The sequence below is a fragment of the Aquila chrysaetos genome, chromosome 5, assembly GCF_900496995.4.
Source record: "Aquila chrysaetos chrysaetos chromosome 5, bAquChr1.4, whole genome shotgun sequence".
In the NCBI taxonomy this organism is placed as follows: domain Eukaryota; kingdom Metazoa; phylum Chordata; class Aves; order Accipitriformes; family Accipitridae; genus Aquila; species Aquila chrysaetos.
The window spans coordinates 6,944,804-6,957,980 of NC_044008.1; the positions used below are offsets into that span (position 1 = coordinate 6,944,804).

Consider the following 13,177-nt stretch of genomic DNA (forward strand, 5'->3'; position numbering starts at 1 on the left):
ATTTCATACATTCTCAAACTATATATCATCATTTTTGTTTCCCCATATGCTCATTGTTTCCTGTTGTACTACTATAACTAGGATGTGGAACAGTTCTAAAATCACAGCTTTCCAAGTGGCTGACAGTGATATCATACTTGTTTTATTGCTACTCCCACATACAAATCCTGCAATATCATTTCTATCAACACTTCGTTTCTTATTACAGTTCTTAGTCTGAGAAAGTATATGCAATCATTGTTATTTATAATGCCTAAAGATCTATGTGGCATTGCAAGAACATAGAGGAGACCTTGCCTGTGTCTTTGCTGTCTTTGCAGGAGCGTGCCCAGGGAAGTAGGCATGGTTCTCCACAGTCTTTGACCACTGTTACAACTACACTGCTCTCAAAACTAGTCCTGTATGTAGCCTGCTAGCTGACCCCATACTGCTTGGCTTCATGCGATTCCCAGCATGCTGATTTATTCTCCATCTCATGTAGGTAGGATGAGCAGTGTGGGTTATGTGGTAGAAAGCTTGCCTGTGTCAAGTCCATCTGCTCTCTAAACAGCAAAGCTGCAGTTCGCTCGCTGAGTGTGAACTTGGACTGGAGAGATGTAAGGCACATTTGGATTTCTGTTGGGCATCACGTTTATGATACAGTCTAGAACTTTTCATGAAATTACATTCTGAACTGGTAAAACCCGTTAGTGTTAGGGAACGTTCAGTGGTTACCTCAAAAGATGACATGGTCTGTGTTTAAGTTCAGATGTTGCAGCCACCTATAGCTGTGACTGAAGCCATAGAAGTGAAGACCTTGCAAACTAACACTTCATCTCATCAAGCCTGCACTTAAGATATACCACATCAAGATGCTGAGCACTCGGCATGGCCACTGACATTACTTGGCAGCAATATTACAAAGCCAGAGTCAAAAGAAGAGGGTATTAACATTCCCTTTTAAAGTATCCTATTCCCCGTAACGTTGCAATCCTTCCTACTGGACTTCAAAGGAATACAAGAATTCATATTGCAAAAATTATGAGATTTTCATCAGCATTTATTTCTCAATGTGCTTTGCCCTTTTTTTTTTTTAAGCTATGAAGCTTATGAAACCCATTCTCTTCAATAAAACAGCATTTTAAAAAATTAAGCAGAACACAAAGCATGTGTGCAGAATTATATGAGCTAACTGCAACATCTCATGGAAATAAATTTGTCTCTCTTCAAGTTCTGTTTACAGTCTGCCCTTACTCTATCGATGGGCTTCCTAGCTGAATCAACCCTGTGAGATTTGAGTCTTGCAATGTGACAAGGGAATGAAGTTGATGGCCCCTCAAGATTCCTTCTTGAGCTTCTTTCTTCCTTCCTGGGCTTCCCAAGTCTTCAGAGTACACTCAGCTCTGCAGGGCTGTGTGCTTACTGGTACATATGTCTTTTGCCGTCAACTGCCTCAACAAGTCACTGATAGAGCTGTAATCCCTGAGAGCGCGAGGTTTCAGAATAACGATGGCTTTGAAAATCAAACCACAGGCTTTGAATAGGCAATTGTAGACTGGAAGTCCATGAAAGTTTTGGAGCACTTTGCTGTGGTGGCCTATCCCTAAGGCAGCCCATTGGGCTAAACATATAAATTGACATAAGGACAGTGCTGTGGCCCTGAAGAGCTTGATTTTGACTTTACATTCTGTGAACTGAAAAGACAGCAGTTAGTAGAAGTTTGTGGGTCCTAAAATAATTTTTAAAACTGGTTTTGGACTGTTCCTTTTCAAATTGTGTTTATGCTATAGGTTTGGCTTAGCTTCTGTGGTGTGTAGGGTTTCAATGTATTTTCTGTGGCATATGGCATTTCCACTTCTGCTTGCAGATCGTTTTTAAGGCACATGAGCTAATGTTTTTTTTTCTGTGTCACTCAAAATACGAACTATTTATGCACAAGCATGTATGCCAAGAGTGAGTGACTCAGAAGATCCTGCAGGTATCTGAACAAATACAAGCCTCTCTATTAGTCTTAAATTCAAACAATTGCCTGTTCAACCTCTGAGGCTTGTCACTTTTAAAACCTACGCTAATCATTACAAAGGATATCACTCAAAATGTCTGATTTGATATGAAGTGTTTATAGGACTATGAACAATAGGTGGCAGATGGCTATTCTTTCCATTATCATGAAGTACATCAATATTTTATAAGATTAAATGTGCTCAGCTGCTATACCACCTGCTAGTTTTGCTTTTGTTTATTTTCCCCAAAATGAAAGTTGTGGGTGACTGTGTTTCAGGTGTTACTTTCAGCCCATCACTTGCCTGATCATGTCATAGACATTTCCAGGATCTTAGGACCAGCCAGTTCTGCAGCACTGACGATTTAGGCAGAGGTTTGCCTGTATACGCGTGGTAGCATCAGCCCACCATCTTATACTGAAACACTGCGTTATATTGAGGAAGGGATCTGTTAAAAGCAGGCATGGGAGTGGGACTTGAAGCAGGAGGGTTTGCCCTTTGCTTCATTGTTGACTGCTGATGTAATTTTTCTGGCTGCCTAAAAGACTGTTTTCTCTTCCTTTTGGTTCTGATTGTTCGCTTGCCCTCACTCAGTCCCATTGTCTACAGGCTCCCTTGGTTTGCTGAGGTTCAGGTTTCACTGATTCAGGCCTCTCTTCCTGCTTTTGGTGGCTCCTGCCATGGGAATCAGATTTGAATGTATGCAGCGCTTGCTGTCGCTGCCTGATGAAAGGGGCTATTTCTGTCCCCTCTGTCTGTCAAGACAGATTTTCTTCATCTCCTTCCTTTTTTCCCAAATTTTCTGTCTCCTCTAGCATTTTCTTGCCTTTTTCCATTTGCCTCATTCTGTTTTATTCCTTCCATTACTTCAGTATTCTCTCATTTCTTTCTCTCTCTCCTTTTAAATGTTGATTTAGCTTTCAGTATTCTTTTATCTATGAAAAGTACACATAGAACAAAGTTTAATACACTCATACAGTACAATACAACTTTTGAAAATGTCTCCTTAATACCAAGTAGCTTTTCAGTGAACAGAAAAACATCACAATACCAAAAATGTGTCACTTACCTGTATATCCCATGTCATGTAACTTCCCGGAGATGCCTTCCCACATTGACTAGGCAGATAATGCAAGATGGCTATGCGTAGAAAATGCAAAAATTAGAAAGCCTGACTGAGGAAGGCACATGTGGCTGTATCAAAACCAAAGCATATGATGGGTTTAAAACATGAAATCGGGGTGTTTTCCTAAATCTGAATTTTACATTTTTGTTAACCGGATTTCATCCTGCTCCCACAGCAGAAGGAGAAGGGATTTGATGAAAGAGAGGGAAAAGCTATAATCAAATCATACAGCTTTCAAATCAAGGAAAAGTAGAACACAGAACAGAGAAAGAAAAGGAACAGATAAGAAGACAGAAGATTAAGTCTTATTGGTAATGATGCACAAGAAAACAAAACATTAGCTTCATCTTTTGTGTGCCTTAGTGTGGTTTTCCAGGACAGTCACTGGAAGATACGTTTTTGTAAACTCTGAAGAGCTGATGGAGAGTTACAGAAAGACAAGGAACCTGGAATCTCTTATAGAGTCAGTTTTCAGAGCACAGCTACTATTAGAGTAAAGTTCATTATCACTCACCTGTAACCACCAGAATGTCAGAAGTAACTCAAAGTTAACAGAAATAGAATAATTTCTTAGATACCAACAAATTTAAAAACCTCAAAGGGATACATCTTCATGAAGTTACAAGCAGATGAAAACGGCAGCCCATAATAAAATGTGTAGATACTCTGTGCTGTAATAGTGTATCCTGCAAAAGGTGTAATTACTTGTCTAATGTAGTGCAAAAGTTAAATCTTTATGACTTTTCCATTTGCTGCTGAAACAAGCAGACAGCGAAGTGTAAATGACTGATGGAGAAGAAATACATTCATTTTGTTCAGGTAAAGCTCCTTGTGGAAGATCAGAGTAATTTTTTTCCAACAGTGTGCTATTTAGAGTCTTTTCCCAGCTCCACTTCATGCAGAATTTATATAGCACAATATGAAATGGGGGATGCAAGTTGGGCTTTTAAGCACGTTCTTCCTCCTCTGCCTTGAGCCATCTGTGTTCGGTCAGCCTCCTGTTCGGGGTAAAGCAGCGTGAAGGTTTCCTATGAAGCCTTAACGGTAGAAATAGCTTGCCAAGGAAATGGAAGTCCTATCCGTTTATCTTTTCCCTAACCAAGCCCATATGTCAACTGTAGAGTGAAACAAGCCAACAAGAGGGTGGCCAAGCTCTCTCAAGCTGTTTCACACCAGTAAGCAACCGAGTTCATTTCCCACGGTAGGGCCATTGCACAACTGGCAATAAGACTGCCCAAATACGGGGACTGTGGGGTAATTCACATTCCCGGCTGATGAAGAAGATGTGCTCACAGATACCACTGAGGCTGGTGTTTACACCAGGTCTTACTAGGAGCCAGTTACCCAATTTCATCCTGTAAGGAAGCCAGGGGACCGTGTAGACAGCCTCCATCATTAATAAAGGCACCCCTCGCCTTTGGCAAACCAAGCCAGGTTTAGGTGGTAAAGCAGCCTGAAGCTTCCCAAACATTTGACAAATACCTCCAGAGTGTAAACATGCTTTATCCTGTCACAAAATTTTTATGCAAAGAAGAGCTTTCTGAAAGGTGAGGCACCAACCACCAAATAACACTCTTTTTTCCTCAAAGTTTCCTTATAATCCGATAATTTTCTATCAGACGTGGAGTTTTTTCTCCTTCCCTAACCTCAAAATAATAAGCAGAATTCAATCTGACCACACTTCAGATCGATCAACATCATGAAAGGTGGATTTTCTTAAATACTGGGTTGAGGGGAAAGTGAATTTGTGCAAGGACACACATACCTTGAGATATATGAGCCAATCGGCTTAAAATGTTGTTTTGCCCTGACCTGACAAGGCTTGCTGTCTCTGGCAACGCATAATCTCTTTTAATATACTACCAGGAAGGTGATGGCTGTTTGAAAATGCTTCTAAACTGCAGTTTATCTAGAAGGCTGACACCTTAATAGAAACTATACCATCTCTTTGGGAACCCTGTTAGGAGCAGATATTAATAAGGGTTTGTGTTGATTCAGGAGAGAAATGGATAAGGAAAGACTCTGAATCAACTTGTTACAGGTTTTGTGGAGAAGTTTAAAAAATTGTGTGTCGAGGATTTTAAAGCGGACACTGCCAATGGAGATACCTATTTTACTTGATAAAGTCATGAGGCTTTGTCCTGCACATCAGTATGTTTTCCTAAGAGTGTGCTTCTCTTATTCATCACCGTCAGCATGATTTAAAGTTGTGCATTTAAGACTCAAGTAAGCTTCTTTGCAAACACTCTTGAGAATAGGATCAAAATGGGAAGAGATTACATGTAATCTAATTATGTTAGGTTCCATTTGAAATCCTTCAGTGTAAAAATTAAAAGAATACGGCACAGCTTTACAATATGCTATAGTTCACATGGAAATTATATGAGCATGTGTAAATGAGCCAACATGTGAGAAAATGTCATATGTTGGGTATACAGCAACATTTGCTTTAAAGACTCTAAATCTGAGGACTAGAATGGTTTGGTGAACTAAAAATAAATTACAAGAACTTTACTCCCTATGTCATTAATGTGAAGCTAGCGTTTGCCTCTTATTATCTGGCCACAGCTTATATGAAAAAGCTGGCAATCAAAAGAAGTGTATTAAAAAGTCAACACCAAACATGACATTGGTCAGCAAGGTTGTGGCTGGAGCAGCACCGACACTGACGATTAACATCTGTTCACGGGACAGACAGTGAATCTCTGTTGCTAAGTGGTCTGTACATTTACACCACAAAATTCACTTTAAGGTAAGGGCTGTTTTGAGTAATTCTTCATGCTCAGAGTCTTTTCAAAAACACACAAGTGAATTAAGTTAACTTTGGCCATAGGATAAGGAAAGGTAGTTTCACTGAAATTGCACCACCTTAAGATCCACACTGAATCAGGCCTCAAATTATGTATTAAAAGTCTGATATTCACGTGTGCTCCAAATCTGCTTGGAGGGAGGACCTAGAAAGCCCTGTAGTCTCACTCACTTCATGCATTAAGTGCTTCAAATGATCTGGTGAGGGGCTCAGGTGCAGTACTTCCCCTCCACATCACCACCAATGGTCCCAATCCATGCATGATCAAATTCAGAACTGGACTATGCTACATTTGTCACTTGGGTTTTGGAATGGAGGCTGTCCTTCCTAGGCTTGGGTCTAGAGCACCACCCAACTTCCCAAACTGTTCTGTGAGATTGCTCAAAACTGGGATTGTAGAAAGCTCATGAAAACTTCTTGTCCATTTATATTTCCATTATCCTGAGTTATATCAAAACTGGATTCAGAAAACAGGTTCCTTTCTCATTTTGAATTTGATCTATGAGCTTAAGAAGTTTCTACAAAGTCCCCTTAAGAAGGAGAAGGTTGGATTTCTCTTCAGATTTTTCTCCAATTTTAGAAAATGGATCAAGCTGCAAAATTCAGACCTGCATTTTGCCCTCCACCACAGGACTCACATTCTAATCCACTGTAAGACTACAGATCATTTGCCAAGACTATTTCTAGCACAGTTCCAAACATTTGGGCACATCTTGATCTGGTGAGTTGTAGTCTGGCTCTGTCTGATCACAGAACAGCAGCTAGAGAATCCTCATATTACGTGCTCTACAACCAAAAGAAACAAATATATTTAAAACAATGAAATAAGTTCTGTACCAGTTGCTGGCCAGATGGTATTGTGAATTGTTACAATTCATCAGCAAAACAGAGGAAGGAAGTGTTTTAAAGCAAGATTATATTATTTTCCTTAAGTTCTTATTATGAAATCTTCCTGAAGTGAACTTACAAAACTCGAAAACCCTTCCAGAGGGAATGAATGGAACAGGGCAAACCGGAGACTCGCTGGGGAGTAGTTAAAAACAAGGGCAAAGTATAGAATGACAGTGAAATAAAGGAAGAACCCATTACCAAGTTTTCAGTTTGGGAAGATGAACGAAGAAAAACACAAGTAACAGAAGAAAATAAGTTGTACATAAAAGTATATGGTGTTTCTGTCCTCTTAATAATTATAGATTGGAAAGCACCCAGGGTCTTCCTTCATGCTGGAGGGAAATAAGCCTGAAAGCTGAGAAAGCAGATAAGGCAAGCAGTGATATATTCACTGTATAGGCAGACTGCAAGATTTAGCAAATTACTGCCAATAAAGTGCCTTGAGATCCTTAAGAAAAAATGCTGAGAAAAATGCATTTTATTTTTGCTGTCATTTAAGAAACAAAATACATTTGAAAACCATGAGAAAAAATGTGTCTTAAATGAAAATGACCCCTGACCATTAAGTTCACTCCAGTCAAATAAAACACATCCTGTTTTTGTAACTTTTTTATACAAGGCAGATCCTGGTCTGTGTACACTCTTTCCAGCCAAGGATTTGACCCATAGTTGAATTTTAATTAGAAGCAGAGGAGATAATGGAAAATATAAGGTGCTGCTCCCACTTCAGTTAAGATAAAGGGTGAAATCTGCATTTGGGAAAATGCAGAAAATGGACTAAGTTCATTGTACTGTCTCTCAACTAAAATTAATTGGTACAAAGAGTTTAGAAGTACCCTCTGGCAGGGCCAACATATCCACTGTATCAGCTAATTGAATGACACATAATTTGTCACTTCAAATACATCTCAGACTTTCCATACAATCATGAAAATCTGTCACACAAGCTGCATCAGCCTTTTCATGATAATTTTGTCTGAAACATCTGCATTGAGCCAGAAAGGCGTAATCATGTTGTGTCCTGCATCAGTCACCCCCATGAAGGAATCGTCGGTGACCCCCTGCCTTTATTGTGCATAAAGGAATCTTTTTTCTCCTTGTCTAGACTTTGTGGAAGAGCTGGGAAAAGCCTGGTATGTGCAGAGTCTCCGGACAAGCCATAGATGAGCGGGGTCGCAAGTGTACCTAACCACCTTTTTTGTGAGACTGCTTATCCAGAGACTGCTGAGCTCAGTTCTACAGCCTGTTTCATGCAAGAAGTCAGACAAGAGGATCTCCTCATGTAGTAGCCACATAGGGCAGGATTGATCTTACTTAATCTTAGGTGTCTACAATGTGCCTATACATAAACTAGGTGTCTAGGCTCCCATTCTGGTTGCTGGAGGGCTAGTCAAAGGAGTTTAGGGTTCAGCTCGTTATAAAACAGACACTTACAGTTGATTGGATTAATCACACCCTAAGCTCCACTGACCAGCTCTTCATTGATTATACTGGGAAATTACTCAATAAGTACTTGCTCAGCTTTAGACGTCTATTTTATAAATGCCTGAGATCAGGTTCAGTTTGCAGTTTGAGACACTTAACAGTATGTGTTTTCAAGATGCGAGTTAGGTGTCTAAGCTTCCTTTACAGCTAATGGTGATCTGATCAGTAGTCAATGAATCTTGAGCGCTGTCAAGCTAACCAACCATAGGTGCCTCCTCTGACCGCGATGGGAGCTACGACAGCTAGCTCACATGTAAACACCTACGTGCAGACACCTAAATTTAGGTATCTTAATCTGTGTGCTGAGTCTAACCTTTACATTAGGTAAATGAAATCTGCTTCCAGTCAACTTTGTAGAAACACAGGTTTAAAATCCAGATTTGAATAACTTTGATGAACTAAATGGAGAGAAGTAAATGGTTTGGAAAATATAATCTGAACTGCATTTAGAGCTGAATATAAACCAGTATAAGAACCAAATAAGAATCTGCTCTGTATGCGTAGCGTCTTGTCTTTAAATATATACATACCTCCTACTCAGCTGTTCAGATGCCAGAACAGGATCTGCCTTTGTAGAAATAGATCAGGATCATTTGTCCTCTTCATGATTATAAGCTGATTATTTATTTTTGAGTAGACAAAACACACTTTGTGATCATTCATCCTTACTGACAATAAAATGTTTACCTTGCAATTAAATCTGCTGCATGACTGATACTTTCAGTCATTTCAACATCAAAATCAATGTTGATAATTTAACAATCTTAATGATTCTTGGTATTTCTGTTGCAAATGAAAATCAAGGATTTATAGGTTTTAGTGTTCTCGGGTGATAACACTGTGTGCCCATGTAGGTCTAAATACTTAGCATTTAATACAGTGTAAAAACCATCAGGCACACAATCGATTTTTGACAGAGATAGTGTATGTAACTAAATGTTTTCAGTGCTAATTAAAGCATTCTCATACAACGATGATGAGTGTTAGACAAATACCTTGTAATCAGGCAGCACTCCAACTCTGCTCCTGTGTTCACACTGGATATTGCTGATAATTATCCTCTTCCCAATCATATTATCACAGAAAACATAACTGGAAAGGTGACTGAGATGGGCTCATCCACTGCATTCTCCTACCCCCAGCTAGATCAGCTATACCTAAATTTTCTAAGTATACCTTTTTTTAAAAAATGTATTAAAATAATATCTTATTCTTTATTGTTTTCTTTGCAGGATTGGACATTGTTTTATTTCCTTTTGGGGGACAGGAATTGTTTGGATCAAAGAAATAGGTCAAAAAACCCCATGCTTTTTGGTTTATTCAGAACCTTGGGCAGAATGCAGCTACAAATTACTTCTCCATACAAAGAAATGAGACTGGCTTTTTTGTCCCAGCTGTCATGGTTGGACATAACTGGAAGGGGAACAGTAGGCTTGAGGATATGGAGAGGAGAATTATTCGTTGTCAAAAGCCTACCTCTTCCTACAAAGAGTGAGAGTCTCGTAATGATAATAACAGGCTTCCAAAAGCCAGGAAACTATTTCTGAGCAATATCAAGTCATGCAGGTCTAATAACAGGAACAGGACCAAATTATCCTCTTGGATGCATGTCAGTCTTTTTTTACAAATGAGTGAAAGCTGTAGGTGTACAGCTGAGCAGGATATAGTTCACAGCCTGCAACTTTCCTCATACCTGAACCCCTTCCCATGGTGAATCAGCATGAAGCTATAAAAAGAAAATGGGGATTCCTCAACACAAATTCTAATCCCTCCTCTAGAAGATAGGAGCAGATGGAAGTAACAACCAGACAGCTCAGTGTGTTACAGGAGAACTCTCTCAGCGGAGGACAAATCCTGAGGTGGCCTAGAGCTGATGTAATGAAGAAACAAGGGGGCATCAAAGTATGTCTGTTTTTATGTCACTTGATCAATGAGGCTGTGAGCAGGCACATTTAATTTAAAACCAGCATTAGAGTTGCTCTAATTTAGCTTGTGGATACCTAGCTTTAGTTCCTAAACTTGAAGATCTGGGCCAATATTTTCAACACATTACTGCAAACGTCCCTTTGTGTACACTGTGTGTTTCACTCCTTAAGTCTGCTTAAAAAGGAAGTTCAGAAAGAGAAAAAAAAAAAGCTATAGATGTTCTGGCTCACATCTAAAATGACAGCAGTCCCCATTTCTGGGGGAACCAGGTCTCAGACGAGGAGAAAGCAAACCATGAGAGCAGCTGCTGAGGCAGGAGTGACAACCACCCCCAGAGCCATTCTGCAGTTCTGGCTCGACTTTCACCCACGTTCACTAGTTGTTTGTTCCAGCCCCTGCGCTCAAAATCTTTACATCAGCTTCATTCCACTCCTGTTACTGTTACTCCAACAATCCTCTTTTCAGTATTTCTTCTCCTTTCTCTTTTCTTTCCATTTGTATTCTCATAACTACTCTTACATCACCAAAATACTACATAACCTACCTACTTGCTATCAGATTGCAACCTTCATGTTTACATATACATTAAGCTGCTTTTCTCCAGCTCTGAGCATTTTTGGAGCAGGGAGTACAGTATCTTGTGAGGGGGAGCCTCATACTTTCTCAGCCATAGGCACTCGTGTAATAAACTTGATTTACCTTCCTAATGTCCCTGTAATTTCACTTCTATAGATTGATCCAGACCTAGACAACTGATTAATGTTAATGTGCCCTGAAGAAAAGCAGTTGGTCTTCTACTATCAAAAAGCTGTGCAATTATGTTGCAAGTATGCAATTATCCAAAAGCTGAAAGTAAGTCTTCATGAACCATCATGAGTTGCCACTAGCGTCAGTGCTTGAGAATTGCTGTGCCACGTCCAGAAAACTGGCAGATGGGAACCTGGTGCCAATGAAGTCCGCAAGAATCCAGCCATCAACTTCAAACAGGACCGAGATTCAGCTGGCTGGCAAAGTCAGACACTCTTCCATTCTCAGCAATTCAAATGAAACTTCATGCCACTGTCAACAACCAAATCTGTATGTTCATGAAAAACACGAAGAACTTGAAAAACTTCACAGCCACGATTAATTCGTATAATCGTATTTCGTCTACCTCAGATGTCCAAATATATGCTGTTCAGCTCCCTGAAGGTTCCTGCTGAGAATAGTAGTATCATTTGAGGTGCCCAGGTTCCTACAGCCGAATGTGCCAAGCACAAAAGGTACTCCCAAAAGAAGAAGACATAAGAAAACCTGGAATTTAAATAAATTACTAGCTAGAAATGGTCTTTTTTGGCCTCTTCCAGAACTAAGCACATAAATACTGATGAAGGAGAAATGCAGGTAGCTGTGTTTTAAAATAAGTGATATATTAAACTACATTATTTTAAAAAGGCCTAGCCAAACCCTCATATTTTGCATACTGTGCAGATCTAATTGGACAAATAATGTACCCAGATTTAAGTAAATTAACATCAGTGGGATTAAGTAGGATGTAAATTGGGGAAGCATTTGATTTCCTTGCCTCTGATGAGAAGAGAGGGGGAAATCGGTGTGCACACGTCTTTCCTGCTGTCTTGTGAAGCCCAAGCACAAGTTTCTCATACAAGTGGCATGAAAAATTGAAAATAAAAACAAGTCAGTTGGCTGTTTAAAATAAATGGAACTCTAAAAATTCACTCATGTGATTAGTTCATTAAAATGTTCATTGATAATTGATAAGTCCATTGCCATATTAAGAATCTTTCCAGTACTAATCAGCTCAGCTCTCAATAAAACAGTTACATAGCGATGAAAATCCCTAGTTTACCATAGTGTTGCTATTGTGCAGCAGGCTATTCTTTGTTAAAACAACAGCGTAATTTTAAATGCAGGAGATTGACATTATCATGGAGGTTATTTTAGCCTGGTTTCCTTTGGAAATATGATCACACTCTTTGTCTCCTGCTATATTTGACAGCAGGTTGGTGTTCTCAGTGATCTTAACTATCCACCTCTCTCTTAAGAACACCGATGGCCGGACAGAGACTAGAGACCCAAATTATTGCCTCTAATAAGAGAAAAGCTGCAGACTTCACTGGGCATTCATCTGTTGTGTTTGACCTGCCAAAACCCTGCACTCTTCACACCATAGCATGTCTTCCTCAATTAATGGACAGGAAGATCAGGAGGACTGGAGGTATAGGGAGGAGTGAGAGGGGAGGCGATGCAGAGTATTAGGGATGTAGCAACATGAGTTTATTTCTTCAATACAGAACTAGTAGAGACTGTTTTCTACAAATTTGAATTCAGTCATCCACTGTCACAGTAACCCAAAGTTCCCCTTATATATAATCCCCTCTCTTACAGTGTCTCTGTTTGGCACATACCCAAACACACTGCGTCTCAGCTTCCTTCCATGGCCCATAACACCTCGCTGGGTGAGAGGCAAGGCTGGGTCTGGCTCCAAGCGATGCGTATCGATTGGCACACACATGCCGATTAATTGGTGGGTAGGTCACACGAGATAGATGATCACTGAACTTGTGCTGCAGCCTTTTCCTCATAGTAAGCATTCATTTCTGTCTTTTTGCTCTCCTCAGCAATAGTTTTCCTGCAACTTTTAATCTCTTTTCTCTTCCAACCTCCTTGAGAGATCTGGTTGGCAGACATAATTCCCAAACCTTTTTTTTTCCTTCAAAACTAAAATAATCCTTTATTATAAAAATGCCCCTTTTAATTTGTGGGTTAGTATTCCCTAAATACAGAATAATATTCTTTGCTCATTATGTATTAATATTTCCTCTGCCTGGAAACAGGAACCAGAGCACTTTGACACAGAGAGTTACAGGATGTTTCTCCACAATACCAGACAGCTGTACTGAATCAGGCCGTCGCCCCTTCCTTAGTGCCAACACACTGCAAATTTAACATGTGTGG

The 13,177-nt window shown here is 39.8% G+C and overlaps 1 long non-coding RNA gene across 1 annotated transcript in view; it reads right to left on the reverse strand.

Moving 5' to 3' along the window:
• Positions 1-13,177, reverse strand: part of LOC115341632 — a 19,134-nt gene continuing 5,957 nt past the window's right edge. The window contains exons 2-3 of the long non-coding RNA XR_005932474.1: positions 8,824-8,908; positions 1-3,122 (exon numbers count right to left, since the gene is read on the reverse strand). This is a non-coding gene — a long non-coding RNA (uncharacterized LOC115341632). The remainder of the gene's footprint in view (positions 3,123-8,823; positions 8,909-13,177) is intronic.